Source organism: Panthera pardus, unplaced genomic scaffold, assembly GCF_024362965.1.
Source record: "Panthera pardus isolate Hobbes unplaced genomic scaffold, ASM2436296v1 HiC_scaffold_4, whole genome shotgun sequence".
NCBI lineage: Eukaryota > Metazoa > Chordata > Mammalia > Carnivora > Felidae > Panthera > Panthera pardus.
This window is the reverse complement of record NW_026526969.1, coordinates 10613421-10627461: the sequence shown is the minus strand read 5'-3', so window position 1 is coordinate 10627461 and position 14041 is coordinate 10613421.

Genomic DNA, 14041 nt, shown 5'->3' with positions numbered 1-14041 from the left:
GACCGCAACATAAGAATTCTGTGGGCAGGGGCCCCCTGGGTGGCTCAGTCAGTTAAGTGTCCGACCCTTGGTTTCAGCTCAGGTCATGATCTCGCAGTTTGTGAGCTCCAGCCCCCGGTCGGGGTCTCTGCTGACAATGAGGAACCTGCTTGGGATTCTCTCTCTGCCTCTCTGTTTCTCTGCCTCTCTGCTGCTCACTCTTACTCTAAATAAATAAATACATAAATAAATAAATAAATAGAATTTTGTGGGGACACAGTTCAATCTAAAACACCTGCCCTGCCTCTCGCAGTGCTTCCGGGGTCTGGGGGTCACCTCCCAGAGAAACTACTTGCCTCGAATCCTTATCTCGGGTCTGCTCTAGACTGGCGCATTCCGGTGCCTCTCGGGCTGTCCTCTCCAGACCACAGGCTCTGTGACCAAAATGGCAAGACTGTCCTTTTATCTCTTCTGCCAAGGTCTCGCTCCTGGTTTCCCTCGGGGGCTGGATTCCGCTGCTGTATTCCTGGCTTCTTTGTTGCTACCATAGAGGATTCGGACAATTCCAGCTGGCCGTTGTGCCCAGGGGGTGGGAAGACACCTTTGGGGCCAGTCGATGGATGGACTCCCATCTCAGGCCAGATGAGGCCAGTGGGGACCCAGGGGAGTCGAGGCCACTCTGCTGCCCATGCCTGGAGGGCAGAGGTCTGTGCCGTGGCTGGGGTGAAGCCTGTCCTGGCGGTCCTTCTGTGCCCTGGCCTGGCCCGGCCCAGTCTGCAAGAGAAGGGAGGCATCCTTCTCCCCTGGGGCTCCGGGAACCTGGAGTGGGTGAGGCTTTTCAGGGCTGTGGCTGCTCCTTCATTACTGATGCAGTGCTAGGCTGCCCTCTCTTGAGCGGCTCTCCTCCAGAGGGAAATTCCAAACTGGTTTCAGAGCTGCAGGGACCCAGTGCTGTGGCTGCCTAGACAGTAGTGGTTGGGGAGGAGGCAGATTTCAGTTAAGTGCCTGCAAGTCCCCCCCGCCCCGACCACTCAAATCCCCCCGGCCTGCCTGGTCCTCCACATCCCCACTTTGAGGGTGGGTGTAAGGCTGACGTAAAATGCCAGCCTGGTGTTTGTGCACAGCGCGGGATGGGAAGGAGGCACAAGGGGCTAGTGCTGGTGACTATCCACCAGCCACTGGCCACATGCAGCTGTTTAGGTGAAAATTAAATAAAAGTTAAAACTCAGGTCCTCAGTTGCATGAGCCACATTCAAGTCCTCAATAGCCATGGCAACCAGTGGTTACAGTATTGGGGGAAGCAGATGTGGCACATTTCTATCATCAGTAGTAAGTTCTACTGGCCAGTGCATTCAGCCCTGATGGGCCCTTATGGGTGAGCACTTGGGGTTCCCAGCTTTTGTGGAACGCAAGCGTCCTCTGTTAAAAATGTAGCTTCCTGGGGCGTTCGGGTGGCTCAGTTGGTTAAGCTGCCGACTTCGGCTTGGGTCATGAGCTCACGGTCTGTGGGTTCAAGCCCCACGTCGGGCTCTGTGCTGACAACTCAGAGCCTGGAGCCTGTTTCAGACTCTGTGTCTCCCTCTCTCTCTGCTCCCCCCCCCCCACACTCTGTCTCTGTCTCTCAAAAATAAATAAATGTCAAAAAAAATTAAAAAATGGAGCTCTCTGGAGCAAGCGGCATCTAGCCCCACACTCTGAGTGCCTATGGCCTCTCCATCCAGCCTCTCCCCACTTGGGCTCTGCCCCTGGCCCAGTGCTGGTCCTTCCTGGGCTCCCAACGTAAGATTTACCAGCCTCAGGCTACCTACCAGCCTGAGGTAGGACCAGCCTCAGTCCTACCAGGGGAGATGGCAGGAGAGTGAGGGTGGGTGCTTTATGCGGCCTGGGGATGGTGCCACCCTGGGGCTGTGCCTGGAGCAGGACATGGATGTCCTGGAAGGACAGGCAGAGGCCAGAGGGAATCAGTATATTCAACCCTTAGGAGCTAAACTGTGTCCCCCGCCAAAGTCCTAACCGCTAATACATCAGACTGCGACGGCATTTGTAGATAGGGTCTGGAGAATACGTAGCTGCCTGGATCCCACCCACAGCGGCTCTGATTCCACAGAGTTGCATTGGGCCCAGGAATATATATTTTTAAGTCACCAAGTTAATTTTTAAAAACGTTTCATTTTGAATTCATTTGAAACTCATAGGAACGCTGCAGAAATAGTACAGAGAGTTCCAATATACCCTCACCTGCCCGGCCCCCGCCCACCCCCCGCTGTAGTTAGCATCTTACATAATCGTCGTACAGTGGTGAAAACTCGCGACTAGCCTGGCTTCGAAGTCACCAGCTGTGTGTGCACGTGCATGTGCGTGTGTCTGTGTGCACGCTCGGAGGCATCTCTGTGTGTCCGTGTTTGTGTGCGTGTGTCTGTGGGCATAAGCGTCCGTGTCGGGGTGCGGGTGTGTGTCCAGTCAGGGAGGTGATGGGCAGTCGGACCAGCGGGGCCTGAGGCTCTAAGGCTGCTGTTAATGCAGGGGAGCCCCCAGAGAAAATCCACGAGTCTTTTCTTCCAAGTGAATATTGGCTGTAATAACAAAAGGCTAACGCTAAAGACGCTTAAAAACAGGATGAAAGTAAAATACCACACATCACGGAAAGTAGGGGAGGCACAAAAGGATGTGTAAGGTGCACCGAAGCCCGGTGATTCAGGGCGGCCTTTCATGATACAGGAGATCCCTGCTAAAAAATGTAACAGCAACTGCTAAAATCCTAGAAATGGAGTGTCTCTAGCTCCCAAAACAGTGGAGGGGGAAAAATTGTGTAAGGACTGTAGCCCACGTTTACAGAGAGCTCTCGGTGAGCAGGCCCTGCTCTGAGGTCCCCCTCAGATCTTCCGTGTCGGAATTCTTTGTCATCTCCATTTCACAGATGGGAAAGCAGAGGCACGGAGAAACGGAGCCTTCCCTGGGACCAGAGGGAGGCCCAGGCAGAGGCTAAGAAACAGTATGAAAACCACAAACATACAGGGCCAGGTCCAATCTCCAGGTTCCATCTGCCTGCTGCACAGAAGGGAGCTGGGGTTCTGAGCGGCATGGCTGAGGTCATGTCAAGGGGGAGGTTGGGCAGGGCTGGGGGCCTGGTGTAGCCCCCAGCCCACTGCCCCGGAGAGGCAGTGGCGAAGGAGTAAAAATATAGGACTGTTGGTGTCCTTAATAATAGAAGAGACAAGTCCCTGCTCATGACAAACATCAGCTCACAAATCACAGAAAGTGCAACAGCACACACGCCAGGTGCTGCCACCAGAGCCGAGCACTGGGCTGCACCTGGGACACCTGCCTCTCCCCAGCTCACCCGGACAGCCACTCTGGGCACATTGGTTTCGAGATTCGTGTCAGCGATATTTCCTTCTCCACCACGAGAAACAAATCTAAAGCTTTTTTGGAGGGTAGGTCTGAGAGGGACATGTGTGCAGAAACAATATTTATTTGTTTCACAAACAAGCATGTTTCCTGTGTCACAGTGGAACAGCTCAGGTGTCTGTGGGCAAGTAGTTCATCATTTCCGATTGCAAGCGTAACATATATTTATTGTAAAAGCTTGGAGAATACAGAAAAGAACGAGAAGAAAATGAAAAGTCGCCCATAATTTGGAGACTACAACGGTCAGCACTTCTGTTTTAAAACTTGTGAATAGGCAATATTTATCATAGATATTATGTGGATGTAGAATATATGTGTTATACGTATTCAGGGATACATACAACTGGGGAAATAGCAGAGGAATGATTCACGCAAATGAAGGATAGAGATTAACTTGGAGGGTTAGGAGGGGGCTGTGATGGGGGACACACAGGAGTTCAAATGAACAGCCATATGTATTTTTTCAAAATGTTTATTTTTAAGAGAGAGAGAAGAAGAGAGAGGGAGAGCATGAGCCGGTGAGGGCAGAGAGGAAGAAAGAGAGAATCCCAAGCAGGCTCCGTGCTGTCAGCGCAGGGCTCGAACTCACAATTCGTGAGATCATTACTTGAGCTGAGATCAAGAATCTGCTGCTTCACCAACTGAGCCATCTTTTTATTTGAAGCTGGGTGCTGGGTACTTGGGTGTGTATTGTTCTTTAAACTATATGTAAAGGTTATATACACCTTTTGGTATATGATATAGTTTACAGTTGAAGCGTTCTGTTTTTCTGGCATCCTTTTCTCACTTCACTTCATTTATTCAACAAACACTGGCTGAGTGTCTCCTCTATTCTAGGCGTTGGGATCTGTGGGGGATGGACACAAAGATCCCCACTCTGGGAGTGTATGTTTGAGTGGAGGACAGTGGGGATCGGGAGGGCCAGGGGGCAGTTTGTAATCTTCATAGGATGGCCAGGGGGTCCTCACTGAGAATGCAATGTTGGAGCAGAGACTTGGAGGGGGTGGGGGAGGGAGCCAATTGGGTATCTAGGGAAAGACCATTCCAGAAAGAGAGAACAGCCAGTGTAAAGGCCCAGTGTGGGGTGTGGGGAGTATGCTGGGGGCCGTTGAGAACTAGAAGGAGCCTATATGGGGGCACCTGGGTGGCCCGGTTGGTTGAGCGTCCGACTTCGGCTCAGGTCATGATCTCACAGTTCGTGGGTTCGAGCCCCGCATCAGGCTCTGTGCTGACTGCTTGCTCAGAGCCTGGAGCCTGCTTCAGATTCTGTGTCTCCTTCTCTCTCTGCCCCTCCCCCGCTCACGCTTTGTCTCACCTGTTTCTCAAAAATAAATAAATGTAAAAAAAAATTTTGTTTTAAAAAAAGAAGGAGGCTATATGGGGGTGGGGGTGGGGGTAGGGTAAAGCTCAGAAAAATAATCAGAGGCCCAATCTGGGAGGGATTGGTAGGTCTTAAAAGGACTTGGCTCTCTCTAAGTGAAATGGGCACCATGGGAGCGTTTGAGTGGACAGCTGGCTTGAGCTGACATGTTTTCACAGGGTGACGCTGGCTGCTGTTGAGAATGGATTTGAGTGGGACAGAAAGAGGGACACCCTTCCGGAGGCTCTCAGGTGGGTGGTGAGACTTGGTTGGATTCGGGGTCTTTTCTGAAGATGGTGCACACGAGACTTGCTGTGGGATCAGATGTGTAAGAGGGAGAGTGGCCGATGCCACCGCCATGATTTCTGACCTCAAGGACGAGGAGGATGGGGTGGCGACCCCCCCGGATGAGGAAGCCCATGGGGGAGGTGGGGGGAGGCAGGAGGAGAGCCATGGGGAGAGTGGGGTTCCGGGGGACCTGGGGACACCAGGAAAGATGAGATGTGGATGGACAGGCAACAGAAGTGACTTTGATTCAGCAACTTCCCTGGTAACCTTGACGCCCCCAGTCTTTGTGGATGTGGTGGGCTGTATAATGACCTCCCCAAATAGACGTCCGAGTCCTAGCTCGCCGTGCCTGTGAGCACGACCTCACTCGGAAACAGTGTCTTTGCAGACAGATAGATTTTATAACATTTTGGAATTTTAAATACAAACCGATGGATTATTGAAGACCATTTCATTATTCATCTGCTGAGACATTCTTACCTATTGGTAGCGAGCATAATTTTCCACCATTCCCTTGAAATTCCCTGGCTTCCTGGCACCCCCGCACACCCTTCTCTCCGGGAGCCAGGGGAGGAGCTCCTGGCCTTGCAGGCTCCGTGTTTGCAGTGTGGATGGGTGCCCAGGGCCTGGGGCCTGGAACAGCAAATCGATTCCTGGGGCGAATGAAGCTTACAGCTGTCCGGATTTCAAACGGCCAGCTCAGCCTTGCAATGGCCTCACGTAGTTGTTTAAAATTCCAGAATTTAATCATCACGCTTGGCATAACTGTAAGAGGGGTGGGTGGTGGGACAGGAAAACACTGATGTAAACGCACAGGACCGTGGGCTCCAGCTTGAGGTGGGAAGTGCGTTTGTTCCCCAGGCTGGGCAGAGTGGATTCTGGCACACGAGCCGATTGCTTTGTGCAGCCAGGCACGGAACACCAGCCAGCCCACTGCTCCATCCACATGGGTGCAGCCAGGGACACGGGACCGTCCTGTGGGAAAGCTGGCCCTTCTGGGAAATGATGCAAATGCTCCCAATAGAGCCTGTTAACGTGGCCATGAATCCCAGCCAGGGTGACACTCGTCCTGGCTGTCCCTGGCTCAGGTAAGGGTTTCTCCAAGGCAGTTTGACTATAAACACATTTTGTTGGGAGTGCTAACCCATCACCCCCGAGAAAACCGTGGCATCCCTGTATCTGTTAATTCACTCATTCTGCCATTCATTAAAAGCATTACCAAATGCCTGTTGCGCATCAGGCACCCTGCTTGTGTCAGATGAAACAATCGATTCCCAAATAATGTGTCTACCCAAGGCCAGGTTATCTGGGTAATTGACCGGAGGGCTTGGCGTCCCTGTGGATTAGAGAATTTTGTGCAGTGTAACATTTGGAGGAGTTCAGCCTCGAGTTGAAATAAGACTTCAATGTGGCTTCTTGTGAACACAGCAAAGCATCCATCAATTTTGCACACTCCCAGGGCCACTCCCTGGGGGTGCTCCAGGACCCCCGTTTTGATCAGGGCTGCAAGCATTTTATTCTTCAAAGCCAGACAGTGTCCAACCTTTTCACCCCACCATTGCTCTGCGTGTTTGTATTGCTGGCCAGCCTTGCCAACAAATAAATTCATCAAGTTCCATGTCCTAATCTTCACTGCTCTAGTCTCGTACTCCTTCCCTGGCTTGTACAGGAGGCATTCCTGATAAGGGGTTTGTCTGCCTGGAAGGCAAGGAGGCCAGCCCCAGCTCCGTATCACCAGTGTGGGATTTTCACTTTTATTTATAGGGCAGGTTGTCAGGGACAAGCCGAGTGTTGGATCTTCCAGAATATTACAGAGAAAACATCCCCACACGTTTCAAAAATCTTCTCTCTGAACAAGAGGTTGCCAAGGGGAAATTTACCAACCAGCTGCTTTTTTTATGACGATGAGAGGGAGTAGTGGCCAGGCTTATAGCTGGGCTGGAGCGCTGTCACGCGGCCCCAAGAACAGAGTTTGCAAGAGGCTCGTACGTGTTCAGAGTTCTGGCTCAGTACAGAAGCACTGTCCTTTCCCACCACCCCTTAAGCGCTACCGGGATTGACTCTGCTGCTAAAGCCACTTGTTCGGTGCCTCTCAATTACTTTCAAAATTATGGTTGGTTCTGGTGAAAGGGTGGATGATGCAAAAATGGAAGAAGGAGTGTGTTGTCCATTTTAGGGGCACCTCATCTTTTGGACCTTGGCTAATGATAATAGGATTTCTACTCTCCCCCATTTACCCTCACTTAGGGATACGAGGCAAGATAGGGGGATCAGGACTGAATGAAGCAGCTTGCCCCAGATTCTGTAGGCAGGGGTGGGGCCCCTTAGAGAACAGTGCAGAGGGAGGCGCTGCCGTTTCTGAACGTGCGAACGCCATATGGTTTCCAGCCACTTTCAACCAAACATCTGTTTTATTAATATTAAATGAAAGTGCTTTTGGCTGTTAAGAAAACATTACTATAAAATGTGTAAGTATAATGATCACATCCTCAATACAGCGTACAAGATCGCCTCTGTGGAAAACAGGCACTTGTACATTTGCTTTTTATCATATGTGAGTATGATAGGTAATGAGAACATCAATCTATGTGGAATGATAAAAATAAAATTTACTGCATCTTCCTGACATCAATAGTGTCTCAGAGTGCATCAGGCCCCTTTTCTCAGTGAGATTAATTTGGGCTTCTTTTAAACTTTGCTGTGTTCATCTGATATATCAGTTCAGCAGAGTCTAATTACCAGGGGCTGATGGAGTAGATTTGTATTAGTTCGTTGACTGGCAAGGGCAGAAGGACCCAGAAGCAGATTGCTGATTCTCAAGCATCATCCAGCTTCCTGGAGGAAAGGCATGTTGCTGAAGATCTTGTCTGAGTGGAGTGCAAAGATATTCGGTGTCTGCAAACGTCTGTCATACACTGAGGATGCAAGTTTTGGAGGGAATGAAGGCAAGTAAATAGAGTATTGTACATCTTCATTAAGTCAGGTGTTTGTGGGATGGAGAAAACTGTCCTCATCTGTATGTGTTACTTCTCCGGGTTGGCAAAGGGGGTGGATCATAAGAGATGGTCGATACAGCATTTTCGCCTACCAGAAATGTCTATTAACCAGCAGATCTGCACATTTACGGTACAAATAGAAACCGATACTCATAATTATGACTCTCAGGCAACAAAAAATCCTGGTGAGACTCTCTGTTTATCAGAGCCAGATTAAATTATGGTCACTGAGGTTTTAGTGCTAAATGCGTTTTATTGTTTTATAACTCTTTGGGATAGGGAGATCCATGGAAGGTATAGAGGTAATGCTTCATAACCAGGCTATCTGATTGAGACAGAAGGTATCATCTGCCAGCTATGCTGGAGAACAGAGTTAACAGAAATGTGCTCGTGAAATGTGCAAATGGCAGCCTAGCCAAGTGTGGCTTCCCTTGTCATGGCGGTGGTTGGAGATAGTCAGGCTGTGGGTACCCATGAGCCGGCCACAGGCTGCATTGCCTATAGCATGGGGAAGTGCTTGGGGGCAGTGGTCCTTGCTGACGATGACATACAGAAATGCATCTGGGTCTCAAGGACTTTGTGTGTCCCATCCTTGTCAACCAACCAAACTGCCTGCATAGTGTGGAACTCTGGGGAGTCCTGAGGCCCGGTGACCAGGATAAATGGGTGATTGTCTACATAGGGCACTCCCTGTTTGGGCCACATGATGCTTGGTGGGGAAGGGGCTTGCCCAAACAGAACACGATCTTGAACCCCAGCTTCCCGCCTTCTGGAGTCAGGCTTGTCTCCACACCTTGTAGAGTCCTCTCTGCCCTGACTGCAGCTCTGGTCCTCCCCTGTTCTCTAAGCATGCAAACTCACTCCTGCCTCAGGAGCTTTGCACAGGTTGTTTTCACTGCCTGGAATGTTTGTCTCCTTGATATTCACGTGTTTGGCTCCTTCAGACCAAGCGTGGATGCCCTCTAAATGGTGAGCTTCTGTGACAGCCCATCTGAAGGGGACATCTGATCACTTTCCATGATGTCATCTTGTTGTAACACCTTGCACATACCTCACACCCAATATCTTCTCAGTTGCTTGTATGGAGTTTGTCGTTTGTCTCTCCATGAGGGCAGGGGACTGGCGGGCTCCTCTCAGTGTATCTCCAAGGCATAAAGCACATTGTGGGTGCTCGTTACAGTTTGGTGAAAGGAACGAAGCTATCAATTGTTTGGGGGGCAATTGTGGTTTGACCACACAACCAAATCCACCCATCACATACTCCAAATCCTGGAGCAAGGCTTGAAGCTTCCTCCAGCCACAAGGATGGATGACATGGATGGGAAAATGCCCACAGTGTGGCTGGTGCTGTTTCAGGCCCGAGGGAGGCCAGGCTTCCTGGTGAAGGTCACCCCCAAACCTGCCCAAGATCTTCCCAGGAAAAATCTGCATTAAAAATTAAGGGGCTGTGGCAAAGATGTCCCCAGAGAGGGTTCTAGAATTCTCCCATGCAGGCATGGTGGGGTCGAAGGCAGAAGAGCCCAAGGTAAGAGCTTAGAGGGATGGAACCAGACAGAGTCGGCTGGCGCCCTGGTCTGCCCAGCGCATGTGTGACCTCAGTGAAGTCCTCTCTGTGGCTTGTCTGCAAAATGACTGACAGCTGTCTTTCCAGCCCCCCTCCCGCAGATGCAGGAAAGGCTGCATGTGCCAGCGAGTGCAGGTGGATGTGTACACAGCACAAATGTCAAGCTGTCATTAGCGGAAGCAAGCCAATAATCAAGACCCCCTTGCTCATAGTGACACTGGTGTAACCAGTGACTTACATTTCTGTTTCCAGTTTGGTCCTTGGGAGTCCAGAGGCTCCTGCATTTTAGACCAGCAAGTTATTGTTGTCTTGCCTGAAGAGCAGCAATTGTAATAACCGTGATGGCTAGATTGACGGTTTGCATTTCTGAAGAACAGTCCATGGGCTGGATACTGTGCCAAACTCATTGCATGCACTGTGGTGTTCAGTTGACAGCAGCCCCATGGGGCACATACCAGTGAAGAAATGGAAGGCTGGAAGAAGTTAAATTACTTGCCCACCCAAGCTCTCTCAGCTGGTAGACGGCAGAGCAGGGATGTGAAACCTGGAGTCTGGCACCCAAGACTACCTCTGGGCCACTGGGACTCATGGTCCTCGCTAGAGGTAACTGAGACCCAGGAGGGCCTGGTCACATGGGAGAAGTGATGGGCTGAGGTAGCTGGAGTGGGGGGAGGCATCTTGCTCCCCGAGAGGTGGTGACATGGTTCATGGAAACACCATCACCTGTGGCCGATGGCTGGAAAGGTCCCAGCAGGGCCTTGATCTAGTGCTAATGACTCTGAAAAAAAAATAAAAAAAAAAGAGGGGGTGCCTGAAAGAGTTTAAATGCAAACTCCCCAAATTCAAGAGAAAGAATATTAAAACTCTGCTCTTCATGAAAATAACATCGTGGGGAAGGCCCTTTTTCCCTCGTGCTGACTGGACAATTGCATGAGAAGCTTCTGGGTTCTCCTTGGCTCAAGATGAAGGTTATGTCCATGAATTACTTATCTTAAGGTTGAACCCAGTGGTCTTGCAGTAAGCACTACAGGGTGGACCCAGCAGAACAGCCAGGTTGTGAGGCCCCCAGGGGGCCCCCAGGGATGGGGGGAGGAGCCAGGTGAAGCTGGTTCAAATCTGTCTGCATCTTCCTCAGAGCCTGTGTCCTCTTCTGTTTAATGGGAGCAGTGTGTCCACCACAGAGCTTTCCCAGCAATAGGAACAGTCTATGTGACATGCCTGACAGTGAACTGGTTCTCAACACAGGGTAGCAACTCTAGTGATTAGGACTTTATGGATTTTGAACAAGGTGGCAAGTGGAAAAATATTCTCATGGATGTCTGTCCCTTCCATGGAGGGGAGCACCGGGGACCATCTGCCCCGATACAGGGGCCCCTGACTGCATCCTCCACTGCTGCCCATCTGCGGGGGGACACCCTGCCTACTGTCTAGACCAAGGAATTCGCACCCTGTCTGAGCCCCTAATGGGCCGCTCCTCTTCTCTTGCACATCCAAGAAAGGCCCACATGGGGGACAGTGAAGAGGTTTGAGCAGGCTGGGGGAGATGGTTTGCTGGGCTTCTGCAGTGCAGAGTGATCCCCACCCAGGGGCAGACAGAGGCCCTGGCTGGGCTGTGAAGTTGGAGCTCCTGCCACAAACTGAGGAGCTGGGGAAGGTGGATGGATGTTGGAGATGCTGGGGGGTCCTGACAAGTGCATCCTGTTGGGGATTGTACAGAGATGAAGGGCATCACCTCAAAATTCATGTCCTTCCCCCATCCTCAGAATGTGACCTTATTTGGGAATAGAGTCATTGCAGATGTAGTTAGTTAAGACGAGGTCCTGCTGGAGTAGGTGGCCTTTCATCCAATGGGACTGGGGTTCTTATCAATCATAAGAGGAGAAAAGACACAGAGGTGCCCAGTAGGAAGACAGCCATGAGATGATGGAGGCAGAGATTGGAGCAGTGCATCTATAAACCAAGGAATTCCAAAGACTGCCAGGAACCAGAAGCTAGTGGAGAAACATGGAGGCCCCAAGGAGAAACCAGTCCTGCAACACCTTGGTTTTGGACTCCTGGCCTCTAGAACAGTGAGACACTAAATTTATGTTGCTCTGAATCATGGCGACTTTCAGAGAGTGGGGACAGTGTCTGAAGAGGTGGGCCCTTGGGCAGAAGAAGAATGTTTGTTTCAGCAAACAGCGCCTATGTTTGGTGCATAGGTAAGCATCTGGCACTAAAGCAGCACACAGGCCAATGGGAATACATTCAGAAACAGCCCCACATGTGCATGGGAAGATGTATAACATTTCAGATCAGTGGGAAAATGTGGGATTATTCAATAAGCGGTATTGAAAGAGACTTGGAATAGTCTGGAAAAAATGAAGCTGGGGTTCCCTACATCACTGTTTATGTGAAAATGAATTCTAGATGGATCAGAGGGCTAAATGTATTACTGAGAAAGAAGGCCATGGCTTCTGAAGAGATGGAATAGGTATTTTTTTCTATTCTGCCTGCTAAGTATAGCTAATATTCCTGGACATTGTATGGAAAACAAACATAAGAAGTCTCTGAAAGGTGGGGAGAAGGCAGACGGGCCAGGGAGCTTAGGACCCAAGGAATGACATGGTAGTGAGTTCCTTGAAGTTTGATGTGTGTGTATGTGTAAGTGTGTGTGTGCACTTTACATATCTCAGACTGAGTATCAGAGAGGCTGGCAACCTAGAAATGCCAACAGGTACAGACAAAAAAAGCCCTACGAAGAATCTGTTCTCTCTAGCCAAAGGACAAGGAAAGTGGGAGCCTAGTAAAGCAGGCAACTTTAGACAATGACCTCTGCACTTCTGCCAAGCACTACTGAAAACAGAGGCCCTACCCCTGCCAACACAGGCTGAGTGAGGAGCCCAAAACTTCACCCCTGCCAGACTGTAATGAGGCACCCCAACCTACTCCCCCTCCCCTTTGACAAAATGGTGGCAGAGAAAGCCCTAATGGGGAGCTACAAATTTTATTCCTGCTGGTGGTAAGGAGACCCTCTCCTTCTGTGGATTTGGTGGAGGCTGTGTATGGAGCCTGGGGGTAAGCACCACCCAGTGGGAAGTAACAAGGGCCACTCCCCCTCCCTCCTGGGGTAGTGTCAGCTGAGGCCTAGAGGGGAGCCTCCACTTCTACCCCACCTATAGCAGCTAGGAGGAGGCCTTCCCCTTCTCCTGCCAGAGAGATGTCACAGGAGGCCTGGTAAAATAGGACATTTAAATAAGATCCAGATTCTCAAGATATAATACCAAAAATATCCAGGTTTCGGTAGAAAAATCACTCATCATACCCAAACTCAGGAATATCTCAACTTGAATGAGATAAGGCAATCAACAGAAACCAACACTGAGGTGGCACAGAGATCAGAATGATCTGACAGGTATGTTAAAGGAGCCATCATAGAAATGCTTCCACAGGAAATAATAAACATGCATGATACAAAAGACAGTGTAGAATATCTTAGCAAAGAAACATAAAGTTCCAGCAAAGAGATAGAAGCTATAAAGAAGAACCAAATGGAAATTTTAGAACTGAAAAATGAGAGAACCAAAATAAAAGCTCAATGGGTGGGTTTCACAGCACAATAATGGACAGAAGAAAGAATCTGTAAACATGAAGATAGAACAATAGAAATTACCCCGTCTGAACAATGGAGAGAAAACAGACTAAAAGTCATCATCACACAAAAAAAGAGAGACTCAGGGGCCTATGGGATGACAACAAAAGGTCTGACATTCATTCCATAGGAGTCCTGGAAGGAGAGGAGAAAGAGTGTGGGGCTAAAAATTATTCAGAGAAATAATGGCTGAAAACTCCCCAAGTTTGGCAAGAGACATAAACCTACAGGTGCAAGAAGCTGAGTGAACCCCAAACAGGACAGACCTTAAGAAGTCCATGCTAAGACACACCATGTTCAAATTTTTGTAAGTCATGATCTCGTGGGTTGTGGGCTCGAGCCCTGCATTGGGCTCTGTGCTGACAGCTCAGAGCCTGGAGCCCACTTCAGATTCTGTGTCTCCCTCTCTCTGCCCCTCCCTACCCCTCCTCTTTCTCCCTCAAAATAAATAAACATTAAAAAAAACTGTGGAGGCTAGAAGGAAGCAGCACAATATTTTTCAAAAGCTTAAAGAAAGAGATACCAACCCAGAATTCTATATCAAATAAAAATATCCTTTGGGAATGAAGAGGAAATGAAGAACCTCTCAGAGGAAGGAAATCTAAGAGCATTTGTCACCAGCTCATCTACCCTAAAAGGATGGTTACAGAAAGTCCTCAAAACAGAAATAAAAATGATAAAAACAGGAATCTTGAAACACCAGAAAAAACAATAGCAAGAGTAAACATATGGGTAAACACAACAGACTTTCCTTTTATTCTTGAGTTCTCTAAATTATGTTTGATGGTTAAGCAAAAATTCTAGCATATTTGACA